A 14,198-nucleotide genomic window follows, 5' to 3' on the forward strand; every position below is an offset into this window, starting at 1 on the left:
GTTTCGCTTCCTCGCCGTTCTGAGGTGGGAACGAAGAGCGAAGGCCTTTTTCCTGCAACCACCTGTTCTCCCACAGAGAGGCAGACAGACGGAGAGAACTTGAATACTGCAAGAAGATAACAGACTACAGAAGGATAAAAACAAAAGGCAGGGGTTACCAAGAAAAGATAGAGAGCTGGGAAGTTTTGAGAATAATGAGAGATGAAGGTGAACGTTCCATATGAAACAAGATAAGGAATGAAGCAAACACACAGATAGAGGTATAGATGAGAGACAGGGTTTCACATTTCAGGCTGGAGAAAAGAGACATAAAGACAACACATATTAGCTCGTGTCTGGTGCGGGTAGCAGATAACGAGGCGGCGCGCGAGCGCTCGGTGTTTACTCTAATTAACTACATCAATACTGTCAGACAGCTTTTCAGGCTTTTCGTCAGATCCCACAGTCTGCCAAAAAGTCTGCGAAAAAACACACCCGTCAATCACAGCCGTCGCGCTTTCATGCTGATCTGGTTCCAAAAAAAAGGAGTGGCAAAGTGATTCGTTTACTTTCTCGGAGTGAAAGGAGCGTCGCCGGTCAGGTGGGACGGAAGGAAACGCTTTCATCCGATTGTGATTCCACCGTCATTCCATTCCACTCCTGCTCCACCCATGCCTCCTTCACTCTCATGACATCCATTGCTTTTTTTCCTCTCTCCAATCACACACACACACCTATGTACACATGCACCACTGGCCCCGATGTTGAATATGTAAATCGACATCTGCTCCAGTACCCAATCTCCAGCCCTCACCATGTGTCTGATATGCTAATGCGGCCAACACAGTTTCTTCACTCCACATCTTCCCCTCCTTTCCTTTCCCTCTGCTTCCTCTCCCCTCTGCTGGCTCACCAGAGCCTGCCAAGGAGGAGCAGATGAGGCAGAGGAGGAGGAAGGAAAAGAGAAAGCGAGAGAGAGAGAGAGAGAGAGAGAGAGAACGAGAGAGAGATGTTTCAAACAAAACCTGATAATGATGTTGTTATGGATGGATGTTACACACACAAACAGGCATGTGAGCAACGGCGAGGAGCCGGGCTTATTAGAGAACAATGGCGGGCTATCCAGGAGAGATGCTGAGTGTGGGAGGAAGGACAAAAGCTCCAACTCCTCTGGCGCTCGCGGTGCTTCTCTCTCGTTAACCGCAAATCATCGGCCGTAATGAGCTCAGAGGGCGACACCTCGCAGTCATATATCCGACACACTGTTGCCGCGGCATACAGATGTATTTAAGCGACAGGTAGTTCAAATAACGCACGTGCAAGCAATACAGCCTTCAACACATCACATTTGCATCGAGGGGGGCAAGATGGACGGTGTCCCATTCCAGGGGCATTGTTCTCAATCCAAGTCCAGGAGTGTGCTTTGATTTATAAAGGATGAAATGGGACGAGACCTGTTTCCCTGAGATCTCCCAGTTGGCTGTGTTCACAGATTTTGCCGCTTTGACCGAGTTCTGAGTGAATACATGAATTCTAAAAGACACTCGCTGTGGCTTTCCTGCTTCGCTGGCTGCATGTGAGGCTGCACTCGCTGCGACGGGGGCCCTGCTGCAAAAGATAGCGGACGGTGTAGCGCCTGGGTGCAACGTTATGAGGGGGTGAAACACTGACACAAATTGGAGGCGCCCCACATAGCCCGGAAAAGACCAGGACTCGTTGGAAGAGGAGATCTCAACAGGACCTTGCTGGCTAAATAAAGAACAAAACAACACCTGAATCGCATTCTCTCATTACGAGCAAACACATTTATCAAGGGAGTGCATGATCCGACTGGATTGCAAAATGAATCTGCAATCATTTCTCTGAGAAAATAAAAGGATCAGTTTGATCCATGTCACGCCGGGAACATTGATCTCATATCTGGACTGAAATGTCAACCGGTTCTCACTCACAACTCGTCAAATACCGCAGCTTGATCAGTGTACTTCACAGGATCCGATACCGACGCACCGAGGAGTCCGTCAGCGTCTGTACGCGGCACACTAACTCAAATGTAAACCGGTCCGACTCATTATGCAACAGTCAAAGCAACTTACACTATGCAAAGAGCTGGAGAGTCCACACAAACAAACACAGGACTTTCACCCTGGAGACTGCTGTTCATGTCCCGTGTGAAACCAAACCATTGTTGACTACTTTTAACTTTAGTTTTGTTACGTATTTACTTACGTTACCTAATCAAGAACTTGTGTTGCCTGAATCTAACCATGTTGTTTTTGTTCTGTCAGTGAACATCTGTTGGAAGTTTATTTTGAAAAGAGACTGTATGCATGTGACGAGCTGAAACTTGAAACACGTTTGAAGATTAACTTCGAGAGTAAGCGTTGGCATTTGTCAAGTCGGGAGGGAGAATGTTGTGAATGTTGTTCACGGGAGAACAAGCCGTCTGTATGTTCTACATTCACACAGTGGCATCACGCGCCCTCAAATGTTATTTATGTCACATGATGAAACCTGGCTCTTAACTCTGGCAATTTCAGAGAATCAGCAGGTCATACAGAAATCCTGGCACATGAAAAAGAGTTTGTCCTTCAGCTAAATAATGCTGCTGCAGTCCTTTTTGTTGTCCTAATTCAAGCATACATCATTAACGTGATGAGAAATTAAATTTACAGCAGCAAATTAGCGAGCGGTCAGAGCAAGACTCCACAAATTATGTTGCAATTCCCTTTGAACTGGTCTGCAGCTCTGGGCGATGGATAACATAATATAAACAGGACATGAATAGGGTCTTAACTTTGGAACAACTAAATGACAGAGGCAACATTCAGCCAAAAGTGAGTCACATTCAGCTGAATGGCAATTAGCAGCATGTCAGAAGCCAAACAATCAGTCCCTTCTAGAGTCCAGCCAGTCTAATAGTTGATGTCTAAATTGCCTGAGTTAGTCTTCAAAGCCACACAAACCTTCATGCTGTGTGAGGTTTTGCACCCAAATTGGGCAAGACTTCCCAGAGCAGTCCTCGATGCTATTCAAAAGGCGGGAGTTATTTTGTCATCATTGGCAGTTATGAATCGGATAGAGTGGTTTTAACATGTGGAATCCCCCAGGGATCAGTTCATGGACCTCTTCCGTTAAATCTCTACATGCTGCCTTTGGACAGAACAACAACATTGATTACCAGATAGTTATGCAGATGATATGCAGACATATCCGGCCCGCTCACCTGATGACTTCAGCCCAATACTGGAATAGTTGTTTGGAGCGGGTCAATTATTGAATTAGCCAAAACTTTATTCAACTAAAAAAAAAGAACAAAACAGAGATATTCAGTATTAGTAAACAACTCAAGTCTCAGGCTTTATAATCAATGACCAAGTCCAGAATCGTGGCCTTCTGACAGACTCAGATCTCACTTCCACCAGCCACTAATCAGCCTTCTATCATCGTGGAAATAGAAACAGAATCAAGGGTGGGGTGTCCCAAAGTGACCAAGAGAAGCTTGCATGCTTTTATTTCCAGTCGGGTGGACTATTGTAACGGCCTCTTAACTGGTCTTCCCAAAGGGACCATTAAGCAGCTGCAGCTCGTTTATGCTGCTGCTGGAGTTTTATCCAGAACAGAGCACATTACTCCAGTTTTTAAATCTTTAAAGTAGTTGCAGAATAGGTTTTAAACTTGCTTTTTTTTTTGGTTTATTTTGATCATCTTTGATATGCTTAAATAATAGAAACCTAGTAGGGCTCCTATATCCTGAGTCTGCCTTACCTATTATTACCAAACTACTGAATACGATCCCGTGCATGCTCTGTGTGGATGATACCATTCTTAATGAAAGTCAGGCAGGATGTAGAAAGAGTTACTCCACCGCTGATCATTACTTTACTGAATCATATTGATTTGTATTGTTTTGCCTTTTCTGCTCTTTTATTGATTCCAGTATGTGATACAGTCTGGGGGGGGGGGGGGGATTCTGGTACAAACTGCTGAAAGCAGATATTAAACACAAATTCCTGGATGGAGTAATGAATATGAAGAAATACATCTAATCATTTGTTTTTTATAGATATATCTCTTCTTTGTAAATTAAACTGGGATTTGGGGGAAGTGAAAATGTATCATGCTGACAATATGATTATCATGTAAAAGCAGTTAAATCAGAGCAAAATGGAAGCTAATATCTGTCTTTGTGTGGTGACGTAGATCGGGAGTTTTTTGTTACTTAAACATGCTGATGTCATAATGAATCATCAACGCTCCCTGCTACATGTTACCAAGCTGAACAAAATGGAGTAGCTTACTTATACAATCAGTACACAAGACTCACAGGCTCTGCATCCCGAGACTTGTTCCATCTTTATGCCGTCTTTATTGAGACATATATGGTAAAAAAAGTTTTGCTGTCATTCCGATTCTCAGCACTGCTTCCTCTCGGCTAACGCTGCCGCCACACAGAAAGTTTTCTCCCTGCGCTCTACCAGCCTCCTCCTGCATTAGCATTTAGATTTAGGTGAATTCAGGTTGTTTTTCTATGTGTGTTCCTGTTCATCTAAATGTTGTGTACCCGTGGCGCTCTGCTTGGGGTTTGCGTGTCACCTTAGCTCGCACAGATTTGTTTTTCGTGCGCTGGAGCAAAACCAAACCACCAAAATTCTTTGTTGATGTAAAGCCGTGACACGAGTGTCCCGACTGAAATGCAGTAACTTAATCTGCAGGGCACACGGCATCACTATCACATACTGAGAATAATACAGAAACAATCAGCGACATGAACGCACTCACCAAAACACACACACTCGCAGGACGAAATGAAATGAAAGAAGGTGAAATGACTGAAGAGAAGAAGAACAAATGTACGTGATGCAATATCGTCGTTCTTTATGAAACATGTACAAAAACAACAGCTCGAATGAATATATTGATGTGCAAATTACTAAAGTATAAAAACAGTTAAATATGTACAGTATTACGAAACCTGGTGGCTGTGGCGACATTCCCATAACAAATGCTGTATTACATTCTTTTTCTCAATCGAATACACACAATCCTGAATAATAGCATGTTAGAATGCAGCCACAGTCTGCTGAACTCTGAGCACAATTCCTTAGAAATTCTTAATCAATCAGGACTGAAGACTTGAGGATCGCCACGTTCAGTCAAACAGGAGTTTTCACCCCTCTGTTGAGAAAGGCGGAGGTATCTGTATACGACTCGTCTGACAGGATGACCGGCCTGGACCACTTGTGAATTTTGTTCATACTAAATAGAAAATTCTATTCTGATTCTTCTAATCACATGAACGCACCACGTTAGATCATGGTCCTAATGTCCACTGCCTATTATAAACCAGGATGGTTCCTGGTCTGGGTCTATAGATCACTCTGTATGACCCTTTAGTTACTGAGGCACATGAGGTCATTTGTTCATCCCGTGGTGTAAACACTGCTCCTTCACGATGTCCCCGTGTTTCAACACGATCACACCCCCTCAAACACACCGGCTTTCATCAACAGCGGGATGAAGTCAGACCCCCTTCCACAGCCTCCCCAATCACCCAGTGTAAACACCGCTGAACCTTTGTAGTGTAAACATCATCGAACCTTTATGAGAAATAGATTTCCCGCTCATCTCTTCATCTCTCTCGGTGCTTCTCGGGGAAAGCTTCTGTGTGAAATAGGCTCAATGAAAGCAGGGTGACTGAGACCGATCTGAAGGATGGTCCCACCGCACGACACACTCGTATCCTGACGATGTTTTCATTATTATATCCTCCACTTTTAGAGCTGTGATAAGCTAAAGCTTTGATTCATGCACACAGCCATGAGTGCGTACTGTCCTGTATGCCATGTTGCATTTCATGACTTGTCCCATGGTGTCAGCGATGCTGTGATAAACGAGGGCCATTTTGACTTTAATTGAAGGTCAGCTGCCGCCGAGCCTTTGGGTTGTAAAACCACGTTGAGCATTTTGTGTCATTTTATTTTATTTATTTTTTTAAAGCTTGTGCCATTTGCTGGCCTTGACCCTGGTTTAAATACAGACATCTGAATCCTGGTTGTGACGTAGCAAAGCACACAGAGCTGAACATCAGGAAATACAGGATTCTCGAGCTCATAGAAAGACATTTTCTCCGGCAATTAGAAGCATTCGCTCCCTATTCTTCTCCTGTGTTTGTAGAAAAAACGGGTGTTAATCAGAGGATCAATCATGATGATGAAGATGTGCACTCTCTCTCAGAATGCCAGTGTGTGGCTGCATGTTTCTGAGTTAATGTCCTATACTTCATAATAACACCGTCTTGGGTGCTCGGCTGCACTGTAGGTGGACAGCTCGTTGTCAGCCCTTCAGCCTCGACGTATCCTGCACACACACACTCACACACAGCCACACATAGATCGTCCCATCATTAGAGTCTGGAGCACAGACATGGAAGGGAGGTGGAGAGAAGAGATGGACGGACGGGAAAAAAAAAGGGGAGACGGATTCAGGAGGGAGGATATTCCGGCACATCATTAGCACCAGGGATGGAGAGAACCGGGAATAGAGGGATGTAATGAAGATAAGACGGTTCATTTGGGATTTTAAATTTACAAAAATATGCAAAAATGTGGAATATGAGACGAGGCTTTTAACCGCCTGCATCCTGTCATGCCTGCACAAAGCAATATGTTTCCAAAGCAAGCCTAATTATCGATTGCATGAAATTGTCATAAATACGGACTTTACACATTAAGCACAAGCTAATTAACCACAAGTTTGATTGTGAATCAAAATGAATGTCATAATACTGTGGGAAAAAAAACAATATTTAACATATTCACAAACACTGTATGCATACACAAATGTTCTCAAAATATTCTCAAATTCTCCAGAGAGGAAGCAGCTTCCCAACGTGACGTTCATTAGGAGAAGCGGCGACAATTTGCTGGATATGCTCACAAGACCAATCAGACAGTCCCATAAAGATATTTTATTTAATTTCTCTGTGTAGAAATGAAGCAATTTCCACAGTAATGTGCATCTATGAGAAAAAAGATTCTCATTTTGTAAAGCTTTTTGAAATGAGCAGGACACTCGGATTGACAGGTACTGGATTATCCCATATCTGTCTGCCGGGCCTGAAATAGCAACAGTACCCGGAGTTTGATTATCATTAATTCAGTTTAATTTCCTCTGCCATAACTCAAACATTCATATCCGCACATGAATTATTGGGTGTGATTATTATCTGAGCTTGCATCACCAAGAAAAGGCTGGAAGATGGACTTGAAATTTTAAGCAGGGCTCAATATTTGAACAGTGCGTTCCAGGAAACCACATAGAAATTGTATTGACGTCCATCACTTGTGTTTCACTTTAGCTCTCAGAGAGTATTGAGCGTATCGAAAAAGCATCAGCCTGTCTCCAAGGCACAACTGCTGTGTATAAGAAATGGAAAAAGGCTGCAATTATGGCCGAAGAGGGAGATTGATGAGAGGGATTCAGAGATGACAAAGCTCAATGGAAACAGCGTTTGACGTTAGCCCTTTCATTCAAAACCGGCAGAATTGTTCAGTTACACATCTGCAATTTACCGAAAGCAGCTATAACTAATATCTCTATATTAACAATGGATCACATGAATGGGTTGGCTTGGTAGTGACGAAAGCAGAACGGAAAACTGCCGACGAGGCTGTTTCCTTATTGAAAATGAATACGCCCCGTGATTCAGATCTGCGGCAACATTCAATGGGTTCTTCCTCCGCCCCACGCTGCACCCTTCCACCAAGTTTCATAATGAGTTCATCCTGCTGACAGACAAACCAACAAACCAAAGTGAAAACAGAACCTCCTTGGCGAGAGTCGTCGCCTCACTCCACCGTTTTCCTCTCTGCTCTTCAGAGCTCGATAGCGTTTAACAGCTTGATGTTTGGTTTACTCTCAACACTCAAGGTCAAGTGTGAGCGATACTTTCCAGGGTTGTGTTATATTCCTCTTCCCCGTTTGCCTTTTCAACAGAACAAGCGGAGAAGCTAGCAAGGCTAATGAAAACTAGCCTATCGAGTCTTTCAGCTGCGGATTACGTGATCCTCACCATACAGGTCGGGAGTCGCCCTAAACTATTGTATGTCGCTACTGTTAGACAGCAAACGGCAGACAGAGTTAGCCATTAGCTGTTGCAGCCAAATGTATTTCCATCAAGAGTTGGTGGAGACGAAAACCGAAATGAAAAACACAGCAAGATGTGTAAATAGGCAACTCTTTGTTAACAAGTTCAACTTCAAACGTGATAATTTTCTCACTTTTTGTCCCCCCCCCCAGTAGCCAAGAAATGTGTTAATGCAGAATTAAATTTAAATGCAGAAGTCAGAAGTTTTTGCGGCACAGCTGTTGGATTTAGGCTGAGGGCCTCAGCAACAACCCAGAAATAGCGACATCAAGGTGACAGTAATCAATGCATACATTGCGGACAATGTGAGAGAAAAAATGTGGCAGGTGAGGAGACAGGACAACAGACCGGGAATGGAAATGAGGGACGTTGGAAGTGGAGGCGGAATAAGAAATGCAAAAAAAGGGTGAAAAGAACGAGAGGAAGAAAGGTGACAGAATCAGCAAGCTTTTCATACAACTGGAGAAAGAAAAGTATTTTAAAGAGCTGAAGCGTTCTAATATATCTATATATATTTGTGTGTGTGTGTGTGTGTGTGTTATTGGGAGAGAAAGACAGAGCACATGTGTTTGTGACCTCGTCTGAGCACGTGGGTATGTGTGTGGGTAAGAAAGCTGTCAACTACTCCAGGCGAGAGAGTTCCAGCAGTGTGTCAACCTAATGGGCAGAAACTGGGGCATAGTGAATTATTCAACAGCTTTTTAGGGGAGAGAGGAGATGCTTCCAATATCTTCCCTTAGGAAAAACGCAAGGACCCTGCTCTCATAATACAGACACATGCTCCCACACTGCACAGCATGTGTGCCGAACAGCTATGCCATCGGTTCAGTCGCTGCAAACAGGTCTTAAAACTCCCAAACTAATGTTCTAAAAACAAACAGCAGCAGCAGCAGCTAGCTCAAACCCACTGAGACTGTCTCCATGTTAGTTACAGGAAATACACTAAGCTGTTGAGCAATTGTTCCACCGGTCACTTATTGTGCCTCATTTCCACATGATTCCAGGCGGAAACTTCAAGGTCTGAAAAGTGAAGCCAAGTGCCTCCAACTTGCATTCGCAAAAAGAAGTCTGGTTGTATAGGAGTCTATGAGAAAATGACTACTTAAAACTTGATTTATTACCTGCTTTAGGGCGGGGCTACCTTGTGATTGACAGGTCGGTGAGACCGGGCTATTTGAAAATGATGGCTTTGTGCCGGATGACCCGTGTCGCCGCAAGTTCCCGTGATTTAGTCGAACCAATCAGAGGGCTGCAGTGTTTTAACTCCACCTTCTAGTATCGGCTCAGCTTGCTTGGACTAGGTAGCAGAGCCTTTACATTCAGTGGAAATGAGGCGTTACAGGAATATCTTCATCAACCTTGTGTGCACTCGACATGATTTACTTTCTCTTTAAAAAATATGGTGCTTTTTAATACCAGTGTCATTTGTCACTGGGAATGCTAAAACATTAAGGCTGGTTGAATCAAATGAATCATGTCGGCACGTCTTACTGCCGGATACAAATCTTCACCAAAGTTTTCTGTTCTGTAGCTCGTTTCCTGGAGTAGCGGTCACTGTTGGAGTCTTGATGTCTGGTCAAATGGGTGTCAGCTAAAAAATCTGAAGAAAGCACAGCACTAGACTGAATGGACAGCCACTGACAGAATCGACACAACAAAGAGCATTCAGCACCAAGATGGCGATGAAGTGTTGCTCTACTTTTTTGTCTCCTCAACCCTCAGCGGCCAGAGTCAAACCTTATGTAACACATGACATTTACGACAAGGTCTGGTTCCACGTTTACCTGTCTGCCACTCTGCCGGGTGTCACCCCCACCTCCTCAAACTCTCCTCCTCCTCGCTTCTCTCTCGATCCAATCTGACTCACTGACATTTAATTAGTTGGTGAGTGGAGGACGTCTCACCTCATCAGCCCTGTAGTGTTGCTGACCTTTTCCGACTGGGTCACTCATCTACCATTAGAGCACCCACCCCCCCACCCTCAAAGAACCACCACTTCACACACACACACACACACACACTCATCCTCCTCCTCCTCCTCCTCCTCTTGGTACTGACAAAGAATACTTCAGTGTGATGTTGAAATGAGCCAGCTGGTGATCTGGCAATCGACAGTGAGGTGGAGTTTTATTTTGCATAAATGAGATGAAGTCACATGGAAATGTCTGATGTCTGATTGGTGATGCAGCCATGGCTGTGTGTGTGTTTCCACGTCTTCTTACATTGAAGTGGGTTTGATGATTTGGTGAATGTTGTTTGTGTGTGAGAGGAGGCTTTCTTTCACTCGGTTGCATCACTCTAATCAGCTATCATGAGAGGGAGGCCAACAGTTATCCTTTCATCTCTGGTCAGTGCAAAATGGACTTTGTAACACACGCACATAGATGGCTACACACACACACACACACATCCATACACCTGCTCACACAGCCAACACCAATCAGAAGTTTCTACCTGCCCCCCCCCCACCCCCCAAATCTCCACTCCTCTGCTCTGTGACATATCACCCAGCAACATCAGCTGCCAGACACCTCCCATCAGGATCGGTTTGGAGGCCTTTTAATCCGCCCTCTAAAGAAGTCTTTCCTGTCAATGGAGGGAAACGTGACCCCAATACCAAAAGAGGAGGAAAGATGGGGACGGGGGGGGGGGGGGGGGGGGGGGGGGGGGGGGGCGGTAGAGGAGGGATCGGGGGTGAGGGCCTGGCAGAGCGAGTTACCCAACTGGCCTCGCATGCTGGTGTTGGGCTGCAGCCCAGACAGTTTTCTTTTTTGGTCAGAAAGGTTGGAAAACATCCTCCGCATAGACGGAGAGGCCAAATGCAGCTTTGTCACGGAGGGTTGAAGAGTTGTGGATCACTAGACAGAGACGTGAAAGTTACAGAGGAAGATGTGGAGAGAAATGCAGAAAAAACAGCAGAATATACACTAAAGACAAAGAACACCTTTAAAAATGATTTAGTAATAATCATATGATTGATTAATAACATATTTTGTGTTTGTAAAGCACTCTGCTGCTTGGAAGACCATTCGTATTTGAGCTTGCTCACAAACCTTAAAGACCTGGCATGCTCAAGGATCTCTCGCGGCTGCTGTAACTCACACTATTTTTATATTCTGCCATTGACTACCTGCTGACTCCTCATTCTCTACTCTTAACCGCCCCCTGGCCTGTTGGGGCCGCTGGTCATAACACAGCTGAGCGCATCGCCGAAACCCCCAATCTGCTACTCTGCAGCCATGGACAAACAGTTTGATCACTTTTGCTGTTTTGGACAGTTTGGCAAACAAGCAGATAGAACTACCGGCGCACACACTGTTCAGTACACTGCCGCCACTCAGCTGCTGCTACGTGGGCCGGAAGCTTGGTGAGCTTAATATTTTTTTTGGCAAGATTGTATGAAGTGTGTTTTACAAAGCTTTACAGCCCATTGGTGTCTAGACGGCGGGGGGGGAAAGCCAATTGTGGGTTGTGTCTCCATTCAATCACACACCTGGCAGAGATCTGCATTCTGCTGCACATTTCTAGTTTGGACCGTTATGTGTTTGTTTGTGGAAAAGTGTCACCAATATTTTAGCCAACATGATGCCAGAATGAACAGAAGATTTAACAGAAGACCCTCTCCGGCACATGGTTTGACAGCCCTGAAATGGAGGATGAGGTGCTGAGAGACATCATTATGGCCCTGCCATCCCTCATGTCACTGGCATGATGTTTGTCCGTGGGTCATCTCGCTCCACAGCTTCTCCGTCCTTCAGTGGCCAGAGCAGCCCAGGCCGAGGCACTACATCATCTCCTTGGCCTCCTTGTTGGCGCTATTCTCTTAAAAGCCAGACCACTCCACATGCAGTGGTGTCCAACTACATGCCACGGGATGGTCAAGAGACTGGAGCTTTTCATCCCCAACCAGTGGCTCCAGCAGCATGCTCCAGCCAGAGATGGTGACCTAAACAGTAAAATCACCTGCTGCAGTCTTTGGAAGTATAAAGCTGCAGTCTCTTGTCCTTTTCAAGGCGCTTGTTTGCCCACCACTCCACATGATGTCCAAGATACTCTACAATCACAGTGAAACCACCAACTACAGCCATTCAAGCCTCCATTCGAAGACCAAAAAAAACCCTGACACCTCAGTGAAGCTGCCAGCTAATGTGTGTAAACAACTACAGCAGGAAAAGTGTCACTGATCCCTTTGATTTCAGACCGTCTGGAACCCCTGTAGAGTCCAGACCAGATAAATGCAACCAGAGCAGAGCAGCCCAGGGCTACACCACAGCCTTTTCACAACAGATGACACCATTAGGTCAGAGCACACTGCCTTTCCATCACTCCTCCATCTCTCTCGGTCCAGTCAGTTTCAGACCAAGGCTGTAAGACAGACGTGTCGAGCCCCTCAGTGCCTCATTTAGCGATTTAGTTCAGGAGCGAGCTCTGCCAATAAACAATCTGTCACCCCTGTAAACATGCCGTCATGTTGGAGGACCCACAAATTACAGCATTAAAAGTAAAAAGTCGCCCTGCTACGACATTTATCGGAGTAAAAAGAAAGAACAGAAATACAGTATGTGAATCTTACCCACATTTTGACTGCAAACAATGCAAGATGCTGCAAACATGCTGGTTGGTCAGTTTAATAGTAATAAGTAATTATTTTTATTTTATTTAAAACAAAAGATGCTTGTTTTAGACAAAGAAGCAGGCTTCTCAAATTTTCTAGCCGGCGTCTGTCAATTTTGAAGCTGAGAGCGACGACTGTCGCTAGCAGACTTCATCAGCTAATAAAGTAATGTTAGCTTCCTGAGACTGTTGAAAATGCTATGTCCTGCTGACGTTTTAAGGTAACTATCCTTGTAAAGGGATGTTAAACATGGCATCGTGATGAAATACTGAGGCTACTTAGCCGCATTAGCTAGCCCTAATATTAGCAGTATGAAATGTCTCTGATCTTGCAACTGTTTACCAAAGCTTATGTTTGCAGCTTACTGTAAAGAACACACCGTTTCATCCGTTCCTCACACTTTTGCTCTGTATGTATTTTTGGTTTTATTTATTTACACGGAGTATTGCTCTCACTACGGTCCCATTCAAACCGCTCCTGGAGAAATTCACCGCCCGACAGACCTGCTGTGCCTACTTACGGTTGCTAAGTTATGATTGGACAGGGGAGGGGTTTAGCACACGGTCAATTGTTGTTACGGCTCATTTCCACGTCAAGCAATAACAGTGTTGTGAGTAAATCAAAAAGGTAAATTTCATCTCAACATACTGTGTAGTCACTGCCTAGTGTGACGAATCCAAAGAGCGCCCTTGAGCTGGAACATATTTTCAAACCGCTCGTCTGCGCGGCTCTTCTGCGAGTGTCCTTGAGCAATTCAAAGCCTCCCTACCTGCTCCAGGGATGCTCGTCTTTGGCTGGCCCTGACCTCTAATCTCTGAGAGGCGAGGGGAGAGAGAATTTCCCCAGGGATCAACAAAAGTATTACATTATTATTATTCTGGCTCCAAAAAGAAAGGGAAACAATTTGGTGGATGGAGCTTCAGATCAGCAGAGATTTCATAAAAACTCCCTGTTTACCTTTAGCCATAGATAAAGAGCGCACATAGCCCAGGGGGGCCACACGAAGATGTTAAGGTTTTAAAAGTAAGCCCAGGGAAAGAATGATAAATGAAAGTATTATAATAATCTGCGACTAGTTATTTCACATTCAGCAGCTATTTTCTACACCCATTTATGAGACTGTTAAAACTATACGATTTGAAGAAGTAATATCTGCTATTATTCCTGAGCATTCAAAGTACATCAGGCTGTACATATGAAATTCAGAAACCCATCAGTCCTGGAACAGAGCCAGAGCCTCTCATGATCTGAGCGGCAGCCGAGTGGAGTGGCGCGTAGGCGTCCTTTAATCAGACGGACGCGAGTTCAAGCCCGTGTGACAACAAACAGTCGCCCCGCTCAAGTGTCCTTGACAAGACACTGAAACCCTACCAGCTCCAGGGGTGCTGTTGAGAAGAGAAAATACAAATTAAAAGTCTCTGTCTGCCCATAATACAATGCCATAAAATAGCTAAA

This window comes from Pholis gunnellus, assembly GCF_910591455.1.
Source record: "Pholis gunnellus genome assembly, chromosome: 16".
Taxonomy (NCBI): domain Eukaryota; kingdom Metazoa; phylum Chordata; class Actinopteri; order Perciformes; family Pholidae; genus Pholis; species Pholis gunnellus.